The sequence below is a fragment of the Callorhinus ursinus genome, unplaced genomic scaffold (genome assembly GCF_003265705.2).
Source record: "Callorhinus ursinus isolate GAN/ISIS: 27379988/994484 unplaced genomic scaffold, GSC_fseal_2.0 scaffold13, whole genome shotgun sequence".
Lineage (NCBI taxonomy): Eukaryota > Metazoa > Chordata > Mammalia > Carnivora > Otariidae > Callorhinus > Callorhinus ursinus.
Window position 1 is genome coordinate 16,192,946 of NW_027397075.1, and position 21,527 is coordinate 16,214,472.

At 43.4% G+C, this 21,527-nt stretch overlaps 1 protein-coding gene and 1 non-coding gene across 18 annotated transcripts in view; one reads left to right on the plus strand and one right to left on the minus strand.

Annotated features, from left to right (window-relative positions):
* Window positions 1-21,527, plus strand: part of DISP1 (dispatched RND transporter family member 1) — a 174,968-nt gene that overhangs the window by 45,707 nt on the left and 107,734 nt on the right. Inside the window, exons 2-4 of one of the 17 annotated variants that reach the window (XM_073899809.1) lie at window positions 3,122-3,326; window positions 4,522-4,694; window positions 4,849-4,941. The exons of 14 other annotated variants lie outside the window; for them this stretch is intronic. The gene's annotated coding sequence lies outside the window, so the exon portion shown is untranslated. Of the gene's footprint in view, window positions 1-3,121; window positions 3,327-4,521; window positions 4,695-4,781; window positions 4,942-21,527 lie in introns of those variants that run through there. 2 more of the 17 variants (XM_073899808.1, XM_073899811.1) reach the window with 2 other exon arrangements.
* On the minus strand, window positions 15,340-15,445 carry LOC112828925 (U6 spliceosomal RNA). Its single transcript, XR_003209620.1, has one exon. It is a non-coding gene; the product is annotated as a U6 spliceosomal RNA (small nuclear RNA).

Consider the following 21,527-nt stretch of genomic DNA (forward strand, 5'->3'; position numbering starts at 1 on the left):
TGGCTGTGCTTTCTGCTTCCTTTTGGGGCTCCTGGCCGGGTCTTCGCATGCCTTCAGCGGGGCTGCAGAATCTGGCATTGTACATAAGGTTCTATGAGGATGCATTATTTGAGGGCAGTTTCCATAGTTCTTTACCAGTGTCAGAGGACTTCATGAGTTCTCTGAGTTGAAGATGTCCTTCTTCCGAGATGACTTGTTGGGCCCCTTTCCCTTAGCCTCTCAGGTGTCAGGGGACCTCTCTGTACGTGGGAAGGTGCTCCCCACTCTGTTCTCTGCGCTCAGGGAGGACAGGCGATCCGCACTATACAAGGATAAAGGGACTTAATTATTCCCCAGTAATTCATTAACTGTTACATTCTTGGGTGTGCTTTAATATTTGAGTGTAACAGCTTTGCTTTTAAATATTTTAATGGTGTTGGGGACATAAAAAGCATTCTGTAGTTATTTTCCCTGTTTCAGATATTCCTAACAAATGGCCAGGTCCATTTAAAACAAAGTAGATATTTCTCATTTTAATTGTATTTTTTTCCAACTTGGAAACAAAAGCATTCAATATTTTTGAAGCTAATTGTCTAGTGGAGGAACATTTTATTTGGAATCAGTTATAAATTCATTAGAAAAAAATTCAATTTGACAGCATTTGGGGTTTCTCATAAGCCTGTGAAGGCAGAGAGGTCAACTATAACAAAACAGTATAGTATACTTAGTATATATTTTTTCTAGTTGGCCAAAGAGCCAAAGTTGTTTTCTTGACTAAAATCGTCATTCACATGCTCGTCATGATAGCCTTGGAAAAGTTAGACCTCCTCCAGGAGGAGGAGGTACCCAAGTAATACATCTTACCACGTGTCAGAGCTGCAAGACGAAAGATTCCTTTGAAATTACTGCTGCTTTCTGCGCTGGTCGTTCTGACCTCGAAAATAAAACGGCCATTTTCAAGGATCTTGATTCTGCTGGGGAGTAATCAAACCAAATGAACAAACACAAGCCCCTTACTCCCCCTTTTAAAAAACTGCTGGTGATCAGTCCTGGCTTCACGTGTGGGGCTTAGCTAACACGTTTAACAAAAACAACTTGAGTGCCTCGCCAGTGCTGGGCTGTGTAACAGTGACCATGGCACGGAAGGTTCTTGCCCTCGCGACAGACACACACGTGTGTAAGTATAGGTCCTGCATATGTTCATACACAAATAGCCTGAAGTACGGTAAAGAGATGAATAGAGCCTGAGGAGAAGGCAATCTTTGCTTCAGAATGCCACCCACCATTAGTTATTTGGTAGAGAAAGCGGAGGCCTTCATCTAGTCTTGAGGATTAATGTCTTCTCTGTGTCTTAATAATAAAGTCGGTGCCAGGCCATGATTTGTGGCAGTTCAGAAAAGAAGCTGCAGTCATCCAATAATATTTGTGCCTGGAAACAGAAAATTTGCCCTGGAAATGCAAACATGTGGATGCATACGCAAGAAGTGTTGGCCACAGCCTGTGCGAGAGGCGGGGGTGTGGTGGGGGGTGGGAACGGATGGTCTGTTTCTCTTGCCCCCGTGTCCCTGATGCGACAAGGCTGAGTTGTGGAAGCTGGTGCCCGGAGCTGCATCTGGGAGACAGCGCTGCTCTCCCGTCTCTGCCAACCAGTCTAGTCTGGGCCTTTTCACTGTTGCTGAAATGGGGGCTTCAGTGCCTTCCCTCTGGTTCATCAGAAGAGATCCTGTTGTCCAGCCTAAATTTTCCAATTCACTGTTTTGTTTGCTTTCCCCCCTCCCTTTTTTTTTTTTGGTATTTGGGTAATACTTTGCTTCTCCAGAAGACTGTGCTTTGAAAGCTGAGCGTTGAGGGATAAGTGGGGATGCTGAAATGCTTTCGATGAACAAAATTTGGGGGACTAGGAGAGTGGCTGCTCCAGAGCATTAACAGTCCTGTGTCCCGAGGAACTGGGACAGTTCAGTGTAAATCATTTTCAGATTTGTCTGGATGGCTCAGGGACCCCCCCCCCAGATGACCCTCGGGGCTGCCAACGGGAGCAGGTATGCAGAGACGTGGGGGAGAGGGGAGCTCTGCCCACCCCACTCCCCTTAACTAGGGAGCTGCTACAAAGTCAAACAACTTGAAAACGGTGGACAAGTTCTTGCCTCTTTGTCACGGACCCTTCCCCTGTGGAGCGTGTGCACCAGCTCCCGAGGAGTTCCTGCTTGTGACAAGGAGCCGCCACAGGACCTTTTCACCCGGGCTTTCCTGTGCTGTCCTCCTCGGCCCTTCTCACACAAGGAAAGTAGGGAAAGGAAGTGTAAGAGTTGACTTCCACACTGTGAGAGCGAGGAAAGTAAGAGCTGTTAGAAATGATGGATTTAAACGTTGATTAACGTTTGAAAGCCCTGAAAGGTACTCTTCACTTTTCTCACTAAGTGAAAAACTGCATCGTCTTCATTAAGAATATGTATAGAAGTAACCAACACTCAGAACTATGTAGAAAGCAGCAGATTTTAGCCACTAATGAGTCTGAACCTTTGCAGGATCAGCACATGGGGATGGTTATTAGGTGCCAGCAGATAGAAGCACATCCCGGGCTGCCTCAGTCAGGCCCGGTCTTCATTAAACCAGGCTGTTCCTGATTTTTGCAATTAATCTTACTTGGTTACTAAGTGCTTCTCATGCTTAATGAAACAAAATTTAAAGAGTTGACTAGCTTAATTTTGCAGTGTGAAAGGCTTCCTTTTTTTATTTCAAAGCACATTTTTCTCCCCACCCTTTGAAGATACTTTCACTAATTCAGATTTTGCATAGTATTAAGAATATCATGATTTATAAGCTGTAAGGGTATGTGATTTGAATGCTTCCTACCTAATGGGACTGGAATTTTTCTCCAGTTACGGGAGAGGCAGACCATCATTCTCCATTTTCAAAAACAGTATGCTGCTGGCTGCAGAAGGAGGGCTGAGCTAACAGAACATTTAGCATTTTGAAAAATATGTCCTGGGGGAAAAGATTTTTCTGTTCAAAAAGATACTAAATTATTTAGCTTGGCAGCTTCAGGGTGTGAATATTTTGAACGCCATGACTGTCATTTATTTTTTATTGAGTTCAAATGGAAAAATTGAAAACTTTATTCTGACGTGTAGTCCTTCATTAGATCTCATATAAACCCCTGGCTGCAACGGCCGGCGCGCTCCTGAGATCTGCATAGGCACATTCCACTCCGAGGGGACCAGTGTTTAATTTCAGAATTCTCAGCAAATAGCAGAGCTGCAGCCAAGAATTCCTGCACCGAGACTCCTTCCGGCCCAGATGAAACTAATAATTGCCGGCTGTGTTGCTGTCACTTATTACTAATCCAGGTATGGCTGCTCACTGTTTTTAATTTTCTTTTTCTGAATCCAAAGGCATGCCTTTTCCCATGAGAAGGCGTGATCATGTGCTGGAGATTCCAGCGGCTGGAGGTGGAGGCCTTCTCTACCCTGACATAACTGGGCTTTGTTGTCGGGCTGGTGGGTGTGGGCTCGCTCGTAGACACAGTGCAGCAGAGGATTGGCGTGGGGCAGGGTCTTCCAGAAAAACAAGACTGTGTTGGGGATTGGCCCTAAGGTTTTGAAGCTGGTATGATGGGAAGCAGCTCTTCCCTACCATAGGGTATCGACTGATGCCACTGGCCATTTTGGGACAGAATGTTGAAATGGGTGGACAGTATGTTTTAATGTTTATTGCAAGTTATAAAAGTAATAGAACTTTGGGACAAACATTCAAAATATTACCACCATTTAACATTCTGTTAAAATCAGATCAGAATGTATTCATTTCACATTTTAAACTATACTAATGGAAAACCTGTGTATAGAGAATAAAAATCATGGAACTTGGAATTGGGCAGTTTTGGCTTTATCTCAGCTGGCTCTCTGACCTTAGGCCAGTGATGTAAGATCTCTGAGTCTTAGTCTTTTTTTTTTTTATATATGTATATAAAATAGCATAACATTACAGAGTTGGTGTGAGGATTAACGATATGGTAGGTATAGGGTGCCTATATAAGGCCTAGGGCATATTTGGTACTCAACAAATGATCCATTCTCTATTTATTGTGAATTGTCTGTCTCCGTCCAGTCTGTCTGCCTGCTCACCCATCCACCTGCCTACCTACTTACCTATCTATTTATATTTATCTTAAGATCTTTTTTTTTTAGGCTTCCCCCTTCTTTTTTTAATCCAGCTGTATTCTGGGGGTGCCTGGGTGACTCAATTGAGCATCCAACTCTTGGTTTCGGCTCAGGTCATGATCTCAGGGTCATGGGATTGAGCCCCGTGTGGGGCTCCTTGCTCACTGGGGAGTCTGCTTGAGGGTTCTCTCTCCCTCTGCTCCTCCCCCTACTTGCGCCCCCCCCTCAAAAATAAAGTCTTTTTAAAAAATCCAGTTGTATTCTGCTGAAATTTAAAATATGAACATATTTAGCATAATGGATAAATTTATGAAAACTGAAAAGTTCACTGGTTATCACCCAAGAGCCTTCCAAGATTACATTATCTTCGTGTGACTTTCAGTCTGCTGGTACGTCCACCTCCTAAGAGTAGATCTCTGTCCTGGGGAGACTTTCTCAAGATGACAGAGCAGTAAAACTGAAGTTACTGCCTACTAAAGGGAATGTATAGAACATGTCTTCTAGCTGGCCCTGGAGCAGCAAGCTGAGAAGCCATGATCATCAGGAGGTTTCTTGGTGAGCAAGGGAGTATGAAAAAAGGGAGGTAGTTCTGGGATTCAGATAGTTAGCAACACAGGTAAATGTGGTAAACTGACCACATGCTCCATTTTCTACCCCCTCTGAACTCTCACTGAACTGACTGTAATGGAATGGAGGGTGACCACCGTAGAAGAAACTTGAGCAGCATTTTGGAGGCTGGACTGTGGATGGACCAGCATTGATGGGTTCTGAAGAGCAGAGAAGACAGAACGGGTAGAAGCAGGTAATTGAAGGGCGCATCCCTGGAGGCCACAGACATGGAGGGCACGGGGTATCTTGGAGGGCTAGCATATTGCAGGAGCTGCAAACAGGAGAATTGTTTGAAAATTGGGTTCCTGGGCTCCTGTCTCTGCTGCATGTGGCCAGGGGACTGCCTTTCCCCGCTCTAGCAGAAGACTGGTGCTGTATTTTCAGAACCCTTCAGCTGGGCACAGTTAAGGAGAGGGGTGAATACCGCAATAGGTATTGGGTATGTATGAGTGATCTAAACCAAAAAAGCTCTGTTCTTGTGGGAGGAGATAAACAGTGAACAGTAGATGTAGTAAAGTGGTTTGCCTAGGATGTTAGAAGTGATAAATTCTTACAGAAGAACTTAGAATAAGGGAAGTTGTGAGTGCTGGGGGAAGGGCTGTAGTTTAAAACTGAGGTGGCAGAGTGGGAGTCTATTTGAGCAATGCATTGGAAGAGGGAAAGAGTTGTGCTGATTGGAGGGTTCGGGGCAGGGGAACAGGTGGAGCAAAGGCCTTGAGGTGGACGCCAGACTGAAGCACCAAGGAGGTTAGCTGGTGGAGGGGAGTGAGAGTTGCGGTCAGAAGTACTGAAGGGCCATGGACCAGGCAGTGGAGATCACGCAGGGCCTTGCTGGCTATTGTAAGGACTTGCTTTGTCTCAGAATGAGTTTGAGTAACATGTTCTGACGTAACGTTTTAACAGAATCGAATCAGAGTCTGCATACTGAGTTGCAATGCTCTCTGCCCAATTTTGGCCAACACACAGAGGCTCCCAGCCTTGTTCCTACCCCCCCCCCCCCCCCCCCCCCCAACAGACACACACACAGGAGAATGGAGGATCTCTCTCTAGGGAAGAGAAACAGTTCTGCCATCGACCTACGGCCACTGCTTAGGTCTCTGCTGCCCCACTCTTAACTGGGACAGACGTGCTGGGGGAAAGTCTCTCACAGGAAAGAAACCAAAACAAAGAGGAAGATTAAAAAAGAATGTGAAAGGAACAGAAACAATAAAGGAGCAAAAGACGTTTCAAAGAAACTGTAATTAAAATCCTCAGATAAGAGAAGACTCTGTGTCTGCGGAACAACAGGGGCTCCAGAAAGGATCATTCACAGAATAAACAGGGCTCTTGGATATTGGAAGATTATTAATTCAGTAGAAGGGCTGGGACATCAAATGGAGACTACCTTCCCCAAAGTAGATTTCAACAGGTGGGGAGGCAGACAATCAAGTGGAAATGGAGGTGACAAGGTGCAGCTAGAGGAAGCCGGGCTGGTGTTTGTTGGGCAGGAGGAGTTCGGGATGGACGCGGCAGGCCGGGAGGAACTCCAGGACGGACAGAAGGACCTCCAGGACAGATTCGGGGGGGACCACTGTTGTCCAAGTGCATGTCACTGTCCAGTGTACACATGTCACAGGCCTGGAGGTGTTGTCACCGAATCATCCTTGTATTGAGAACATGTGCAGAAAAGTAGGAAGCCGCAGATCAGAAGGAAACATGTTGTCAAAAAGGGAAATGTGATCGTTCTATAAGCGATTCCTTTGGGAATAATATTTAGGTGCTATTTAGTTGTAATGTGAACAGTACTGATTTAGTGAACAGGTGTGATGTGCAGAGAAGGTGGGGGGATGCTCTGGAGAGCTACATACATATCGTCTGTACGAAGTCCGTATGTAATGCCTGGAGTAGAAAGACTTAAAAAGCATGGGGCGCCTGGCTGGCTCTTTTGGTGGAGTGCACGACTCTTGATCTTGGGGTCATGGGTTCGAGCCCCACATTGGGCGTGGAGCCCACTTAAAAAAATTTAGAAAGCAGTTATGAACGTGTGACCTGCAGATATTGAATGAGGAGAAAGTGTAGTGGAAGCAAGGAGTGGCAGGGGACCACTTTACCCCCAATACAGGTCCCGTAGAACTACCTTTAAAACTATGTAAATAGGTTGTTTTGATGAAAGTAAAAATTAAATTTCAGATATTTGATGAAACCAGGCTCCATCCATTCCTACACTGAGGCCACACTTGTCCCCAGAGTGTGGCTGCCTCTGGGCCAAGGAGCCCTCCCTCTGGGACAGCCCCTTTCTTCTCTCGGCTTCCATGGCTGCCATCCTGTCTTCTGAATTACTGTGTTCCTTTAGAGACCTTAGTACAGTCAGTCCAATCGTAACCCAGCGAGTGGCTGGGAGCATTCCGCCCCTAGTTCTCTGGTCTTGTGGTGACTCTGCATTTTCATCCCAAGGGCACCCCCACTCCCGACTTATAAGCCATTGGTGGTTATTTTCTCGTAACTTCCAATTGCTGGTAACACATTTCACTCTAGACAAGCCTACTAGTGCTTTGACTGTTGTTCCAGCCATTTACATATTCTAGACCGGAAATTCTGCAGTATCAGGGATTCTGTTTCTTACGGAGTGTCTTGTCAGTCTGTGCACACGGAAGATCCTCAGCTGTTTGACTCAAGTTCTCCTCTGCCATGAAACGCAGAGTATATAGTGTTTAGGAGCATGGCTTCTGAGTCAGTCAGCCTGGATTTGAATCCCATCGCTGTCACGTCCTGGCCTGGTCCCTTCCTCTGTGTCAGGATGGGGGTGCGGGGCACGACAGGGACCCCACTCAGCACACAGCACGTGCCCGAGACTGCTCACAGTGCTGTTTCTGCCTCCCTGTGGGGCCGTCACTGCCCTTGGCTCGGTCTGGGTTATGAAGTCAGAGCTGCCCAGCACGTGGGCACGTGTTAATGACTCTCGGGCACATTTCTTCAGCTGACCTTCTGGTGGATGTCTGCACCCGTCTCCTGCTGCAGTGCTCTCTCAGCTTCCAGTTAACACCGACAAGCCTCTCCTTCCCAGACATTTCACCTTCTCACTGTGCGGTATTCCTGGTCATCATCCTACTGTTCTTCCAAAATTTATTCACCACAGTGATTGATTAATTGGGCGTTTAAAAATATTTGGTGTTAGTAAAGCCATACATGCCCTGAATTCTCTACTAATGTTATTGTAATACAGATCATGTTACAACAGAAATATTTTTAAAGCAAAAATTCTCTTCTCAGGAGATAGATTTATTTATTTTTAGGAATGTTTATTATAGAACTTCTAGTACAGCAAGGAAAATGTTCATGTCCTTCACAATATGTTTTCCTTGTGAGGTATTTTGGCTGCATTGAAGAGAGTAGTAATAAGATAATTTAGGGGTGTCTTGTTGGCTCTGTCCATAGAGCATATGGCTCTTGACCTTGGGGTTGTGAGTTCCAGCCCCACGTTGGGTGTAAAGATTACTTAAAAAAATAGAAGCTTAAAAAAAAGATTATTTTACAATTTGTTTTTCTGAAAGGCTGAGCAACCCTTCCAAGACTGAGATGCTCAAGGGTAGGAATCTGTGTTCCGTTCATCTTTGTCCACTGTGTGACATTTATAAAGTCTTAACTGTCAACCAAAGGACTACATTCATGAGTGGATTAACTATAGTGTTTCATTTGTTTGTAATTTTTATTTTGATATAATTTCAAGCTTAAAGAAGAGTTAACAATTAGTACAAGGAAATCCCATATACTGTTTACCCAGATTTACTAATTGTTTACTAAGTTTTCATTTTTTAAAAAAGATTTATTTATTTATTTATTTGAGAGAGAGATTGCGTGTGTGCACGTATGGGGGTCTGGGCAGAGGGAGAGGGAGAGAGAGAGAGTCCCCGAGCAGACTCCCTGCTGAGCACAGAGCTCAACACAGGGCTCAATCCCAGGATCCGGAGATCAGGACCTGAGCTGAAGTCACGAGCCAGACCTTCAACCAGCTGAGCCACCCAGGCGCCCCATTTTTAATTTTTTATATATGCATAGTGTTTTTCGGAACCATTAGAGAATAAGTTGCCGACATCATGCCCCTTTACCCCTAAATACAGTACGTAGTTCCCAAGAAGTCTGTTCTCCTATAAAGTGCGGTCCTCTGTATTTAGCCTTGATATACTACTGTGCTGTCCCCTGCAGCCCACGGTCTCATGCTGCCTGGTACAGCCGTTTCTTTCGGGTCCAAAGCCATACGGTCCACATTAGTCTCATGTCCTCCTTTAATTCAATCTGGAGCAGTTCTTTAGTCTTTCTTTACTTTCTTGACCTTAATTAACATATTTTGAAAAGTAGAGATCAATTATTTTGTAGAATAGTCCTCAGTTTGGGTTTGTCTAAAGTGTCCTCATGATTCAGTTGAAGTTTGCTAGTTTTGCAGGAAAGCCAGAGAAGGGGTGTTGTGCCTACTTCGTCCCTCGTGATGTCAGTACAAATATTACTGATCTGGTCAGTCGGTCAGATTGTGTCCACCAAGTTTCTCCACTGTAAAATTACTGTTTTCCCTTTGTAATTAATATGTAATTTGTGGGGAGATGCTTTGAAGCTATAAATATCTTGTTCCTCATCAAACTTTGACTTCATAGTTGTAGCATCCATCCTTCCAGACTTCCCTGTTAGTTGGTATTATGCTCTAAGAAAGAGCTTCCCTCTCTTCCTTTTTAAAATTTGTCTTAGTTCAAGCTCATAGATTCTTCTTTTATTCACGGAGTTATATTCCTTACTGTCATTGATTATTTCAGTGCTTGAATTATTCCAGCTTCGGTCTGAGGGAGCCCCTACCTACTAACTGTTCCTCTGACCTTTGGAAATGTCTTCATAATTCTTGGAGAATTTCTTGCTTCTAGGTGTATAACAAGATGTTGTAAGTTCTTCATGTACTTTCTTTGCCCCAGCCCTGGACTCAGCCTTTTTCTAGGGTGGCTTGGTTCATTTTTGTGGAGAATGGCATTTTAAAAGCAAGATCTGGGTGCTTGGCGTGCACATTGCTAATAATATGTTGTTGGCTTTAGATCCTGTTAGGTCTCAGATCTCTCAGTCTGACCCAGGGAATATGCGTACCTGTGTGAGTATAATATACCTCTGTCTGTGTCTGAATTAAAGCTCTGTGTCTAAGTGAACAGTTCACGTCATTCCACTTCAAATCCAGCTGCCCACGATTTGTTCTAGTCTCAGCATGTTTGTAACCCCCAACGGGGAAACCTGGCTCCATGATGCTTTTCCGTGTCCCTAGTATCTTGTCCAAGCCTTGGCATTGAGAGGTAAATCCATGGTTTAAGGATTTGGATGAATGAATGAGTAAATCTCTCTATACATATTCTCACTGTTGTAACCAATATTTGGCATGAGGTGAGGTGGATGGTAAATAAAATTTTGTTGAACAAGTGGTTCTTTCCTCTCCAATACCTTACTATTTTATTTTCAAACCAAATGAGATATGACTCCATATAAGTATTCTTGGTTTTATTTGTTTTTGTTTTTTTAAAGATTGATTGATTGATTGATTGATTTAGAGAGCATGAGTGGGAGGGGCAGAGGGAAAGGGAAACAGAATCCCAAGCAGACTCTGAGCTGAGCGTGGAGCCCGACATGGGGCTGGATCCCATGACCCCCAAATCTTGACCTGAGCCAAAACCAAGATCGGACACGTAACCAGCTGAGCCACCCAGGTGCCCCAAGTACTCTTGTTTTTTGCCATTTAAAGCTTGAATCCAGAGAAATTATTCAATTAATAGGACCAATCATTTTCCAGTAAAAAAAAGTCATAAATAAAAATAAAATTACTCTGTAAGAAAAATAGTTCTTTTATTTGAAAAACCTCAGATTTGGGCAGCACCATTGTAAAGTTTCCTGATTTTCTAATTACAGAAATTGTAGCTTGCCGAGTCTGGCACACTTTTCACATTTGTCAGCCTCCATTGTCAGACAAAAAGAATTTCCATGTCACTGCTGCTTGTTACTGAGTTGCTGTAAGAAAGAATGCTGGCAGCTAACTTAGGAGCAAGTGATTAGAAATTTCTGATAACCTACAGACTCATTGCCAGTTATATTAACTGTGAGTAATCTGGGGAAAAAACAGTAGGGTTTCATTCACCAATGCCCTCAAAGGGTGTAGATTTACAATTTAGGACAGCGGTTAATGAAGTTCTTTCATGAAGTGGATTTTTTTTCTTAAACCTCAGGAAATGCATATTTTTGTCTTGATATAATTAAAACTAACAACTCCTTGCTCATAAACTCTTATTTTATCCCTAGAACTTGTTTTATTTATTTTTTTATTTTATTTTATTTTTTTTTTTTAAAGATTTTATTTATTTATTTGAGAGAGAGAGAGCACAAGCAGGGGGAGTGGCAGGCAGAGGGAGAAGGAGAAACAGGCTTCCGGCTGAGCAAGGAGCCCGACGTGGGGCTCGATCCCAGGACCCTGGGATCATGACCTGAGCTGAAGGCAGACATTTAACTGACTGAGCCACCCGGCGCCCCTCCCTAGAACTTGTTTTAAAAACTACTTTATCCTGGGGTGCCTGGGTGGCTCAGTCGTTAAGCGTCTGCCTTCGGCTCAGGTCATGATCCCAGGGTCCTGGGATCGAGTCCCACATCGGGCTCCTTGCTCAGCGGGGAGCGTGCTTCTCCCTCTGCTGCTCCCTGCCACTCTGCCTACTTGTGATTCCTCTCTCTCTTTCTCTGTGTCAAATAAATAAATAAAATCTTTTAAAAAATTAAAAATAAAAAGCTATCCTTTTATGTATTTGCTTTTTCTCTTTCCCTGAAGGGTATTAAGTGTAGCATATGCATTGTAATCTCTAGGATAGAATTCACAATATAATTTCTAATGAGTCATACTACTAGATACTTAGGAAAGAAACAGGTAGGTTAGTTTTATGTTCAGGAAGACTTCCATACAGTTGGCTGGGAATTGATTATTTTTTGTTTTAAAGAAGTTTTCTTCCAACATGGTTTCCTTAACCCTTTACAGAAACATTTAGGTTTTTGTCCCCATGCTTCAAAGGGGAGAGTGCCAGGATTCTGTATCTTTTAAAACTAAGAAAAACCAAGACATTTAAAGCACTTCAGTCTTGAAAGCCCTTCCTATTTAAAGAAAAACTAAATAGCAGTTTACATACTCTTTCCTAAGATTAAATGTTTGAAAGTATAAAGTTTTTTGGATTTCTTTTTTTAATTTGAGAGAGCGAGCGTGCTCATGCATGCGACCAGAGGGAGGGGCAGAGGGAGAGAGAATCCAAGCTGACTCCCGACCCAGGACGGAGCCCGACGTGGGGCTCAGTCTCACGACCCTGAAATCATGACCTGAGCTGAAACAAGAGTCAGTTGCTTAACCGACTGAGCCAGCCAGGCACCCCTGGATTTCTGTCTTTGTATAGATGTACAAAGCTAAAATCCCAAAATTGTTCTTTAAGAATTACTTGGGGGGGGGGTGGGTTTAAAGTGTTATCGTATCATAGATCCCCTGCTGCCTAGTTTGGTTGATCTCTGTTAGAAGAGATTGCTCCAGCATCAGCCTAGTATTACTGATTTACACGCGCGTTCATGGTAGTAACTATTAGAGGTAGGTATAGTTGGCAAGACAAAAATGTCTTCGCACTTGTAGCCCAAAGTTACTTTTTTGTTTTCTCTTTGAATTGTCACTTCAGGGCCCCCTGTTGGGTTTATGATAATGCAGTGTCTTCTTCAAGGAGTGAGCCCCCCAGGAACTGGACCCACATGAGGACTGGCAGAAGTTACCCAGGGAAACTCATATTTGCCTCGGTGGGTCTGTGTCTGGCTCTGCCTGCCCACCTGTTCCTTGCCTTAAGCAGGAGGACTGTAGGGAGGGGGAGCAGAGAGGCCAGTGGGGGTCTTTCTCCAGGCTGGATATTGTCCCCCCGCCACATTCTAGGCACACCCTCATTTCTTGTCAGTGGTGGCTTTGTCTTCACTGTTTTCTCTCACAGGAGAACATGGCCTCAGAAATGGCTTCCATGCACCGTTTTGGGGTTTGTGTTGTATATCCTTCTGTTTTACATGTTTTTGAATGAGACAAACATCAAGCAAATTAAGATGCAGGTACATTTTCATTTCACTCATGAACTAAAGGTACTCATGGATAAGTAACTTCTTGTCATCCTTTCCTATAAATTTGCAGTGAGCCAAGCCTCTCTTGCCAGTTGAAGTAAACACTAACTTTCCTTTCTGTTTTTAAGAATGCAGCAGAAGGGTGCCTGGGTGGCTCAGTCGGTTGAGCGTGGGACTCTTGATTGTGGTTCAGGTCATGATCTCAGGGTTGTGAGATAGTGCCCTGGGTGGGCTCCACGCTGCTCAGTATCTCTCTCTCCCTCCCTCTCGCTCTGCTCTCGCTTGCTCACACAGTCTTTCTCTCTCGAGAAAGAGAACACAGCAGAATATTTGTAAAAAATGACACATGAATCTTTTAACAGAAATATATTAAAATTTAAATGAGTCAAGTCCAGTTATGGAGGGGCCAGTTTGAATTAGAAAACAGTCTGGGGTGCAGATCTGTAGGTGTATGCCATCCCAGCGGTGGGGGGCCGCCCCGGGGGCTGTGGGTCTTTTCCACAGTGGTGGCCCTGGAACAGCACAGTGTCTGCCCAGCACCCTGGACACGCTTGATAAAGATCATTGACTGAGAGTGAATCCTAAAGCTTCAGGTACTTCTTAAGTTTTTAAATGAAGGAACTTAATCTAGAAACTGAATAGCTGAGGTGGAAATACAGCCAGGTTCCCGGTAGCTGCTCAGCACTGACTACATTTTGTCATTTTCAAAATCTGTAATAATTGGAAGTGACCTGAACATACATAATAATGTGAGATTTTTAGTCATACTAAAAATTGTGATCAGCATATAAGTTATAAATAGGTAATTATAATGTTCTTATGGAAGTACTTAAACAGTTTGCTTTCTTGAGTTGTTAAAGTATCTGTTCTTTTAATATTGTTTGCACTGTTCATTTGTTAGTAAACTCTTTGTGGGAGTTATGCAAACATTCTTTTAGTAAATTATCCTCTCTGGGCTGACATAAAGCCTGCATTCATCAAACAATTAGGATCATTGATTTAAGTGTGAAGGGACTAGAAATTATCTAGTTCAAGCAGTTCATTATTTGGGGGAGGAGATGGCCCTTCACGTAGTTATGTAACTGCTCAGTGTCACATTGTTGGCTCATCTCAAACCTGAAATAGAGCCTGGGGTTTATGGTTCTCTGTCCCGGGCATCTTTCTTGTAAATAATAGACTTCTCACTACTATGTAACATAAGTTAGTATCTTTCTGTGCAGATTTATCTAGGCAATATGTTAAATATGTTCAAATATGGGACATTGAGGGGCAGCCTTACATGTAAAATTGGGTTTAAAAAACAGCTTTTCTGGGGCGCCTGGGTGGCTCAGTTGGTTAAGCAACTGCCTTCCTCTCAGGTCATGATCCTGGAGTCCCGGGATCGAGTCCCACATCAGGCTCCCTGCTCAGTGGGGAGTCTGCTTCTCCCTCTGACCCTCTTCCCTCTCATGCTCTCTATCTTTCATTCTCTTTCTCTCTCAAATAAATAAATAAAATCTTTAAAAAAAATAAAATAAAAAACAGCTTTTCTGTCCTCCCTAGCGCTCACAGAGTGTTGGTTGCAGAGGGAGTTAATGAGAGGGAGGCCCACAGGGAAGAGGCTAAGGTCAGCAAGCATTTGGGAAGAGTCTGAACGTCCATCAAGAAAGGGAATAAAGGTAGTTGTGGGTGCAGCACAGACTGTGTATGCTCTGCATCTAACACCAAAGGCATGGCCAGGATGGTGGTGAAAAAGGCAAGTTGCAGAGTAGTATGTATTATCCTATCGAAATAAAACACGGGGCGCCGGGGGGCTCAGTCGTTGGGCATCTGCCTTTGGCTCAGGTTGTGATCTCAGAGTCCTGAGACCGAGCCCCGCATCGGGCTCCCTGCTCCGAGGGGAGCCTGCTTCTCCCTCTCCCACTCCCCCTGCTTGTGTTCCCTCTCTCGCTGTGTCTCTCTCTGTCAAATAAATAAAATCTTTAAAAAAAATAAAATAAAACCCTGCATATGTATGTTTATGTATTATGTGTCATATGTCTCCATATAAGGAATGTAGGGATATACACACACATATAACATATACACATATATGTTACATATGAGATGTTTATCTGTGAACGAGCATGGAACATTGTCTCCTGGAATGGGATCTGGAAAGCTTGTTGTTTGTTTCTTTGTTTATCCTTATATTGTTTAATTTGTTTCAAGGAGCATCTATTAACTTTTGTTATTAAAAAGACCTAATAAAAATTAAAATCAACCTATAGCTTTGTGTATTTATGATTTTTTAGGGTTAGGGTTAGGGTTGCTAGAGGTACTTGGGTGGATCAGTCGGTTGACCATCTGACTCTTGATTTCAGCTCAGGTCATGATCTCGGGGTTGTGAGATTGAGCCCACGGCATGGATCCTGCTTAAGATTCTCTCTCTCTCTCCCCCTACACACTGCACCCCCCCCCCCCCCAGCTCATGCATGCATGTGCTCTCTTTCTCTCTCAAAAAAATACGGGATGCTTCGTGAATTTGGATGTCATCTGTGTGCAGGGGCCATTTGATCTTTTCTGTATTGTTCCAGGTTTAGTGCTTGAGCTGCTGAAGCAAGCACTGATGTTGGTAGTGTTTTTTTTTTTAAATGAACTTCACATAACAGTGAAGTCAGTTAGTAGAATTTCCCATAGAAGAAAATCATGGATTACCTGGCTACTGATTGGCTCTGTTTGGTTGGTTTCTAATACACTGAAATTCTTCAATAATAATATATACAGAAGGGAACATCTTGAGTTTAATTTTCAGATGTGCTTTCCCTAAGATCACATTTTTCAAATGCTTATGTTCTTCATTCACATAATTTTAAGCATTTACATAATTCATAATCTTTTGTATTTAGCAGTAAACTGATGAAATTAGTATATTTACCAATAAAAGATGAATGTGTCCATGTGAAACCAAGACATAAATTCTCATGCCCATGATTTAATGAAGACTCAAACCTTCCTTTTGTCAAGAAATGAATTGCTTAGTGTAATTACAATTTTCATTTAAAGAGAGAACAACATAAACTCTTTGCATTTTGTAAATTTTCTTAAATTCAAAGGCTCTGAGCCTTCAGTAATCTAAATAAGTGCAGATACCTTTGTAATTTTCCAACAGAAGGGATGCCTCACGCCTAAGATGTTGTTTGTTTGTTTTAAATCACAGGTACTAATAAAAGAAAAATATTTTTGAATGTAAATATTTACTGGAAGTTTGTTAGTCATAGGTCTCCCATAGCACTAACAAAGCCATTATTCACATAAAACTTAAAAACTAGTCAATTTTAAATCTTGAAGAAAAAATACTGGTGACAATTTGAGTGTATTTGGGATGGAGAAAACAAAATACTAACGCTTTTCTTGGCTAAGGTCTGTGTGTATAATCAGTTGGTCTTGTGGCAGGCTTTTATTTTTTCATTAAAGTAGCACAAAATTAGTATCTTTAAAAGACCATGAAGAGTGTAGCCAAGACCTGACCCAGCACTGCCTGTGGACAGGGGGTTCTTTCTCTCTGAGGAGCTGCTGAAGCCTGCAGGAACCACGAGCAGCTGATGCATAAACTCATAACTGAAGGCTTAGTTGACTGATGCTACAGAAGAACAAAATAAATTACACAGGATGGAACAATTATAAAGAAAAACAGAGAGGTCTTATCCTCTCCTTGATCTTTCTACATTTTGAGGGATGGGAGCACCTAAATTCACATTGTAGCTTTTCAGATGCAGCTGGCTCCAGCACCTGCCCCTAATACAGCTGAGGGAGAATTAGACCATTATCAGGCCAGAGGAAACCGTGACTGTGGTTTACTGATTTGTGGAGCGGATGCGGTGAAAATGGAAAGTGGGGGAGAATTTTGGGCTTTTAATGGGGTGGGCTGCTGGGGCAGTTAGCTTGGGCCTTGCACTTAGCGGGGGGGCCCTCAATTGAAATTTTTTGCTTTATCTCCAATTAAGGTTATATGTATAGTTGTATGTTTTTTGTCTCTGTGTTGAAAACATTAAACTATAGAATATACTATACATTATCCTAACTCTATTTTGGCTCTTTTTCATTCTTTTTCTATGTACTTGGAGCCTACAAAGAGTGCAAGTGGCAAGAACTTCTTTTGGCCTCTTGGAGGGACAAGGAGGCAGGAAATAGTAGCAGAAGACAGTTGGTAGATACTTGTCATTATGAATTAAAATGAAGAGTTCTTGATCTTGCTATTGCATTTTAAGATATGTACATGAACTTAAAGTTTGCCTGGAAGAAAACAAAAATACGTGAAAACAGCCAGGAGAATTCTGCAAAGGAGAGTCACCTACCGATCTAACTTGATCTATCAGATAGCAAAAGGGGATAATAACCTCTTAATGTTGTCATGAGAATGAAAAGGTATTTTTTATTTAAAATTCTTAGGATAGGGGTGCTTGGATGGCTCGATCGATAAAGCATCCAACTCTTCCTTTATCTCAGGGTCATGAGTTAAAGCCCTACGTTGGGCTCCCTGGTGGGCATGGGGCCTACTTGAATGAATGAATGAGGGCGCCTGGGTGGCTCAGATGGTTAAGCGTCTGCTTTCGCCTCAGGTCATGATCCCAGGGTCCTGGGATTGAGTCCCGCATTGGGCTCCCTGCTCCTTGGGAGCCTGCTTCTCCCTCTGCTTCTCTCTCTCTCTCTCCCCCTCTCTCTCCCTCTGTCTCTCATGAATAAATAAATAAAATCTTTAAAAAAATAAATGAATGAATGAATAAAATTCTTAGGAACGTGACTGACACAGAACAAATGTTTAATAAAGTTCCTGGTTTGGATACTCATTTTATTTCATAGACGTTACTCACTTGCTCTGTGTATATGGGGAGAGGTTTGGTTCAGTGTTGGTGGGGCCAGAAAAGACTCAGCTTCTGGAGTATATAATGTGATGTATCTTTAATCGATTAAAATGAAAGGAGTACCTGCATGTTGGTGAGCAGGTTTGCAGTTTCTGTGCACGGATTCTTCTGTGCATACCAGCAGTTTCACTTCTTAGTGAGTAATGCAAGGATGGGAGGCGCTGACTTCCCAGGCAATCGAAAGTTTCTGTGTAACTTTTGACTCCAGAAAACTTCGCTACTAGTAGCCTACTGTTGACTGGAAGCCTTACCGATTGATATCTTGTCAGTTAATACATTGTTGTATGTATTGTGTACTGCACTCGTACAATACAGTAAGCTAGAGAAAAAAATGTTATTAGGAAAATCATAAGGAAGAGAATATACACAGTCCTGTCCTGTAATATCTGTGTATGAGCGGACCCATGGAGTTCAGACCCGTGTTGTTCAAGGTCAGTCCGCTGGGGAATCGCCTGCATGTACAGGAGGCAGAAATAGGTTCACTGAAGCACTGTCAGTAGTTGTAAAATACCAGAACTCCTCAGTGTCCATCGAAAGTGATAGGGGAGTGAGCTTAATGTCTCCACACTGTGGAATACACCGTAGCAGTTAGAAGGAAGAAGTAGAGCTGTGTGCGAGCCAACACTTGGGAGTGGTGCACGTGATGTGACCATTTACAGGAAGTTTGAGGACGTGCACGACGGTACCTACGGTACCCTGTAGTATAAGGATACACGTGGTGCAATAGTCCAAGAAATACTTGCAAATGAAAACCCCAGGTTCAGGATAGCGGTCACATCTTTGGCGTGAAGAAAGGGAATAGAATCGTGGAATGTTCTGCAGGGGAATCCACTTGTAACAGTTTATGGGGGGAAAAAAGGCAGATAAGACAGATTTTATTTATTTATTTTTAAAGATTTTATTTATTTATTTGAGAGAGACAGAATGAGAGAGAGAGAGCACGAGAGGGAAGAGGGTCAGAGGGAGAAGCAGACGCCCTGCTGAGCAGGGAGCCCAATGTGGGACTCGATCCTGGGACTCCAGGATCATGACCTGAGCCGAAGGCAGTCACTTAACCAACTGAGCCACCCAGGCGCCTGATAAGACAGATTTTAAAGATGTTTATAAAGCTGGTAAATGAGGGAATGGGCACTCATTATATCCATCTCTTTTTCTTATGTTTGAAATAGTCTACGTGCACACAAATTAAGATAAGTATGTAGAGAGACTGTAAAAGCAGCAAGGAGAGACAGTGTGGCCCCTGGAGTCAGAGGTGCAGGTCTGTCCTCTCTGCTTCTTCGGACTCTGGCCCTCAGCTCCTTGCTTTACTTCTCTGAGCTTGTGACCTCATCTCTAAAGTAGGGATAATACCGCTGGGCACTTGGGTGGCTCAGCCGGTTAAGTGTCTGACACTTGATTTCCGCTCAGATCTCAGGGTCGTGAGATCGAGCCCTGTGTCGGGCTCTGCACTGGACATGGAGTCTGCTTGAGATTCTCTCTCTCTCTCTGCCCTTCCCCCTCCCTCCGCTCACTCTCTTTCTCTCTTCAAAAATAAAATAAGTTTAAAAAATAGTATCTCTAGCCCAGTTTGTTGGGAATTAATAGCATCCCTAAAGTGCCTTTTATAGTTGTTGATGCAGAAATGCCAAGAACTGGGAATAAGGTCTGAGCAACAGCAGACATCATCCTTGCCCTTACATCACTGTAGAGTCTTGTGGGGGAGGTAGATCATCAGTTAATCACCCACACAAATGTAAATGACACCTATAATCTGTGTCTTGAAAGACACGTGCAAGTGTGATTCCCTCTAATAGGGGATATTATGGACCGCAAATTTGTGTCCCCCTGGATTCATATGTTGAAACTCAAATCCCCAGTGTGGTGGTATTTGAAGATAGGGTCTTTAAGAGATAGGTCTTCAGGGTGGCGTCCTCATGATGGGATTAGTGCTCTAGTAAGAAGAGACTGGAGAGATCTTGTTTCATCCCCCCTCCTATGTGAGGAAACCAAGAAGGGGGCTCTTACCACAACCCCTTTCTGGCATGCTGGTACCCTGATCTGGGACTCCCCAGCCTCCAGCATGTGAGAAGTAAATGTTTGTTGTTTGATCCTCCCAGCCTATGAGATTCTGGCTACAGTCCTGCAAACTGACTAGGACTGGGGATGAGAGCTGGTTGGGGAGGTCCTGAAAGGCTTCCCTGAGAAGTGCCTTAGGGCTAGGCTTTGAAGAAAAAGAGCAGGAGCTCAGTGAAGAAGAGAGGGTAGCTGGTCCAGCCTGAAGGCACAGCCCTGAAGTGCTGCTGGAGGGTGCACAGCCAGAGAAGGAGCCCAAAGGAGGCCAGAGGAACGGGGTGCAGAGCTCCAGGGGGAGAGGCTGAAGACAAGCTACGAAGCTCCGAACCAGCTGTGCAGCACTCTGAAGGCCCAGCTGGGTATGTGGGGAATGAAAAGAGCAGTGAAAGACACCATCTGGTAGACTAGAGTCCCTGAAAATCAGGGTGAACCAAAGATATTCTTGAAGGATGGTTTGGAAACAACTGTAAACAATGGGGCATTGTTAGGAAGTCTTACAAATCGATCTGCCTAGAGAGAAGGGCCCAGAGTAATCAGAGTTTAGATGGCTTTTTAAAAGATGATGAAAATTGAGAGGCGTAAGCTGCATCCACAAACCCGTGGGTAGTTTTTTGAAACATCTGTGCGATTGGAAAAGAGTTTTGGTCCTTCCTCCCTTAGTCCTTTTTGCCAGTAGCAGTTCACCCTAAGGGGTCACCACCTTTAAATATAATAGAGTGCTTTGTGATGTGCATTCCTAAGTTTACACTGTTATACTTAAAACACAGCTAAAGCCTAAAATAAATAGTGAACAAATACCAAGGAACTTAACAGTATTCTACATAGATTGTTTGGGTATAACCACTGTTACCAAAATGACAGTGATATTCCTACTCATTGCCACCCCCCCTGAAGTGCTTAATACATGAATGTTTTAAGTGTTTTCCAACATTCATGAGTTAAACAAATACTTGTTGAGGGTTCACTGTGCCCAAAGCACTGTGTGTGGTGGGTGATGGATGGATGGATGAGTTTATTGGTGTGCTGCTTCTTGCTCCCAAGATCGCTCCCCTCCACCCACCCTTGGCTGTGGAGCTGTTCCCCTTGCTTTCTGGGGCAGTTCCTCTGTCTCCTCCAGCAATAAAGGGGTAGCCAGAGAGAGGAGAGAAGGGGAGACAGTGTGGGCTGGGCTCCAGGCACCGGGTAATAAGGGAAGGAGATCTCAGTCCTCATTGGTCACATTTAGAGGATGTTAAGGGACCAACTCATTCTGAAAACTGGCAGGTAACGGGAGAGAATCAAGGACTTCAAGTGTAAGTTAAAAAAATAGAGACGTATAAAGATAAACATTTGGCATAAAATTCTGTTACAGGAACGGACCTTTATTCGGCTGGTTCCCTGTTGATGGAGAATGTGTTTCTATTTTCTCCTCTTCCTCCTCCTTCAATAAATAGAGAATGGTGCAACAAATATTCTTGTTTGTATTATTTTGATGAACTTTAGGTTAGTCATAGGGTAAATTGTGGCAATGGGATTTCTGGGTTAGAGGGTATTTTTAAAGGTGTATTAAAAATATTTATAGCTATTACTGTGTTTCCTCTGGAAAGGTTTACTCCCTTTGTTAGCTTCCATGGGTCTGACAGTGTCCACACCCACACCATTGTCCGCAGGGGTGTCGGCCGGCTTAAATCTAGCCTAGCTGAAAGTAAAAGTAGCATCTGAGTGTTTTGATCTAAACGTAACTTAGTTATCA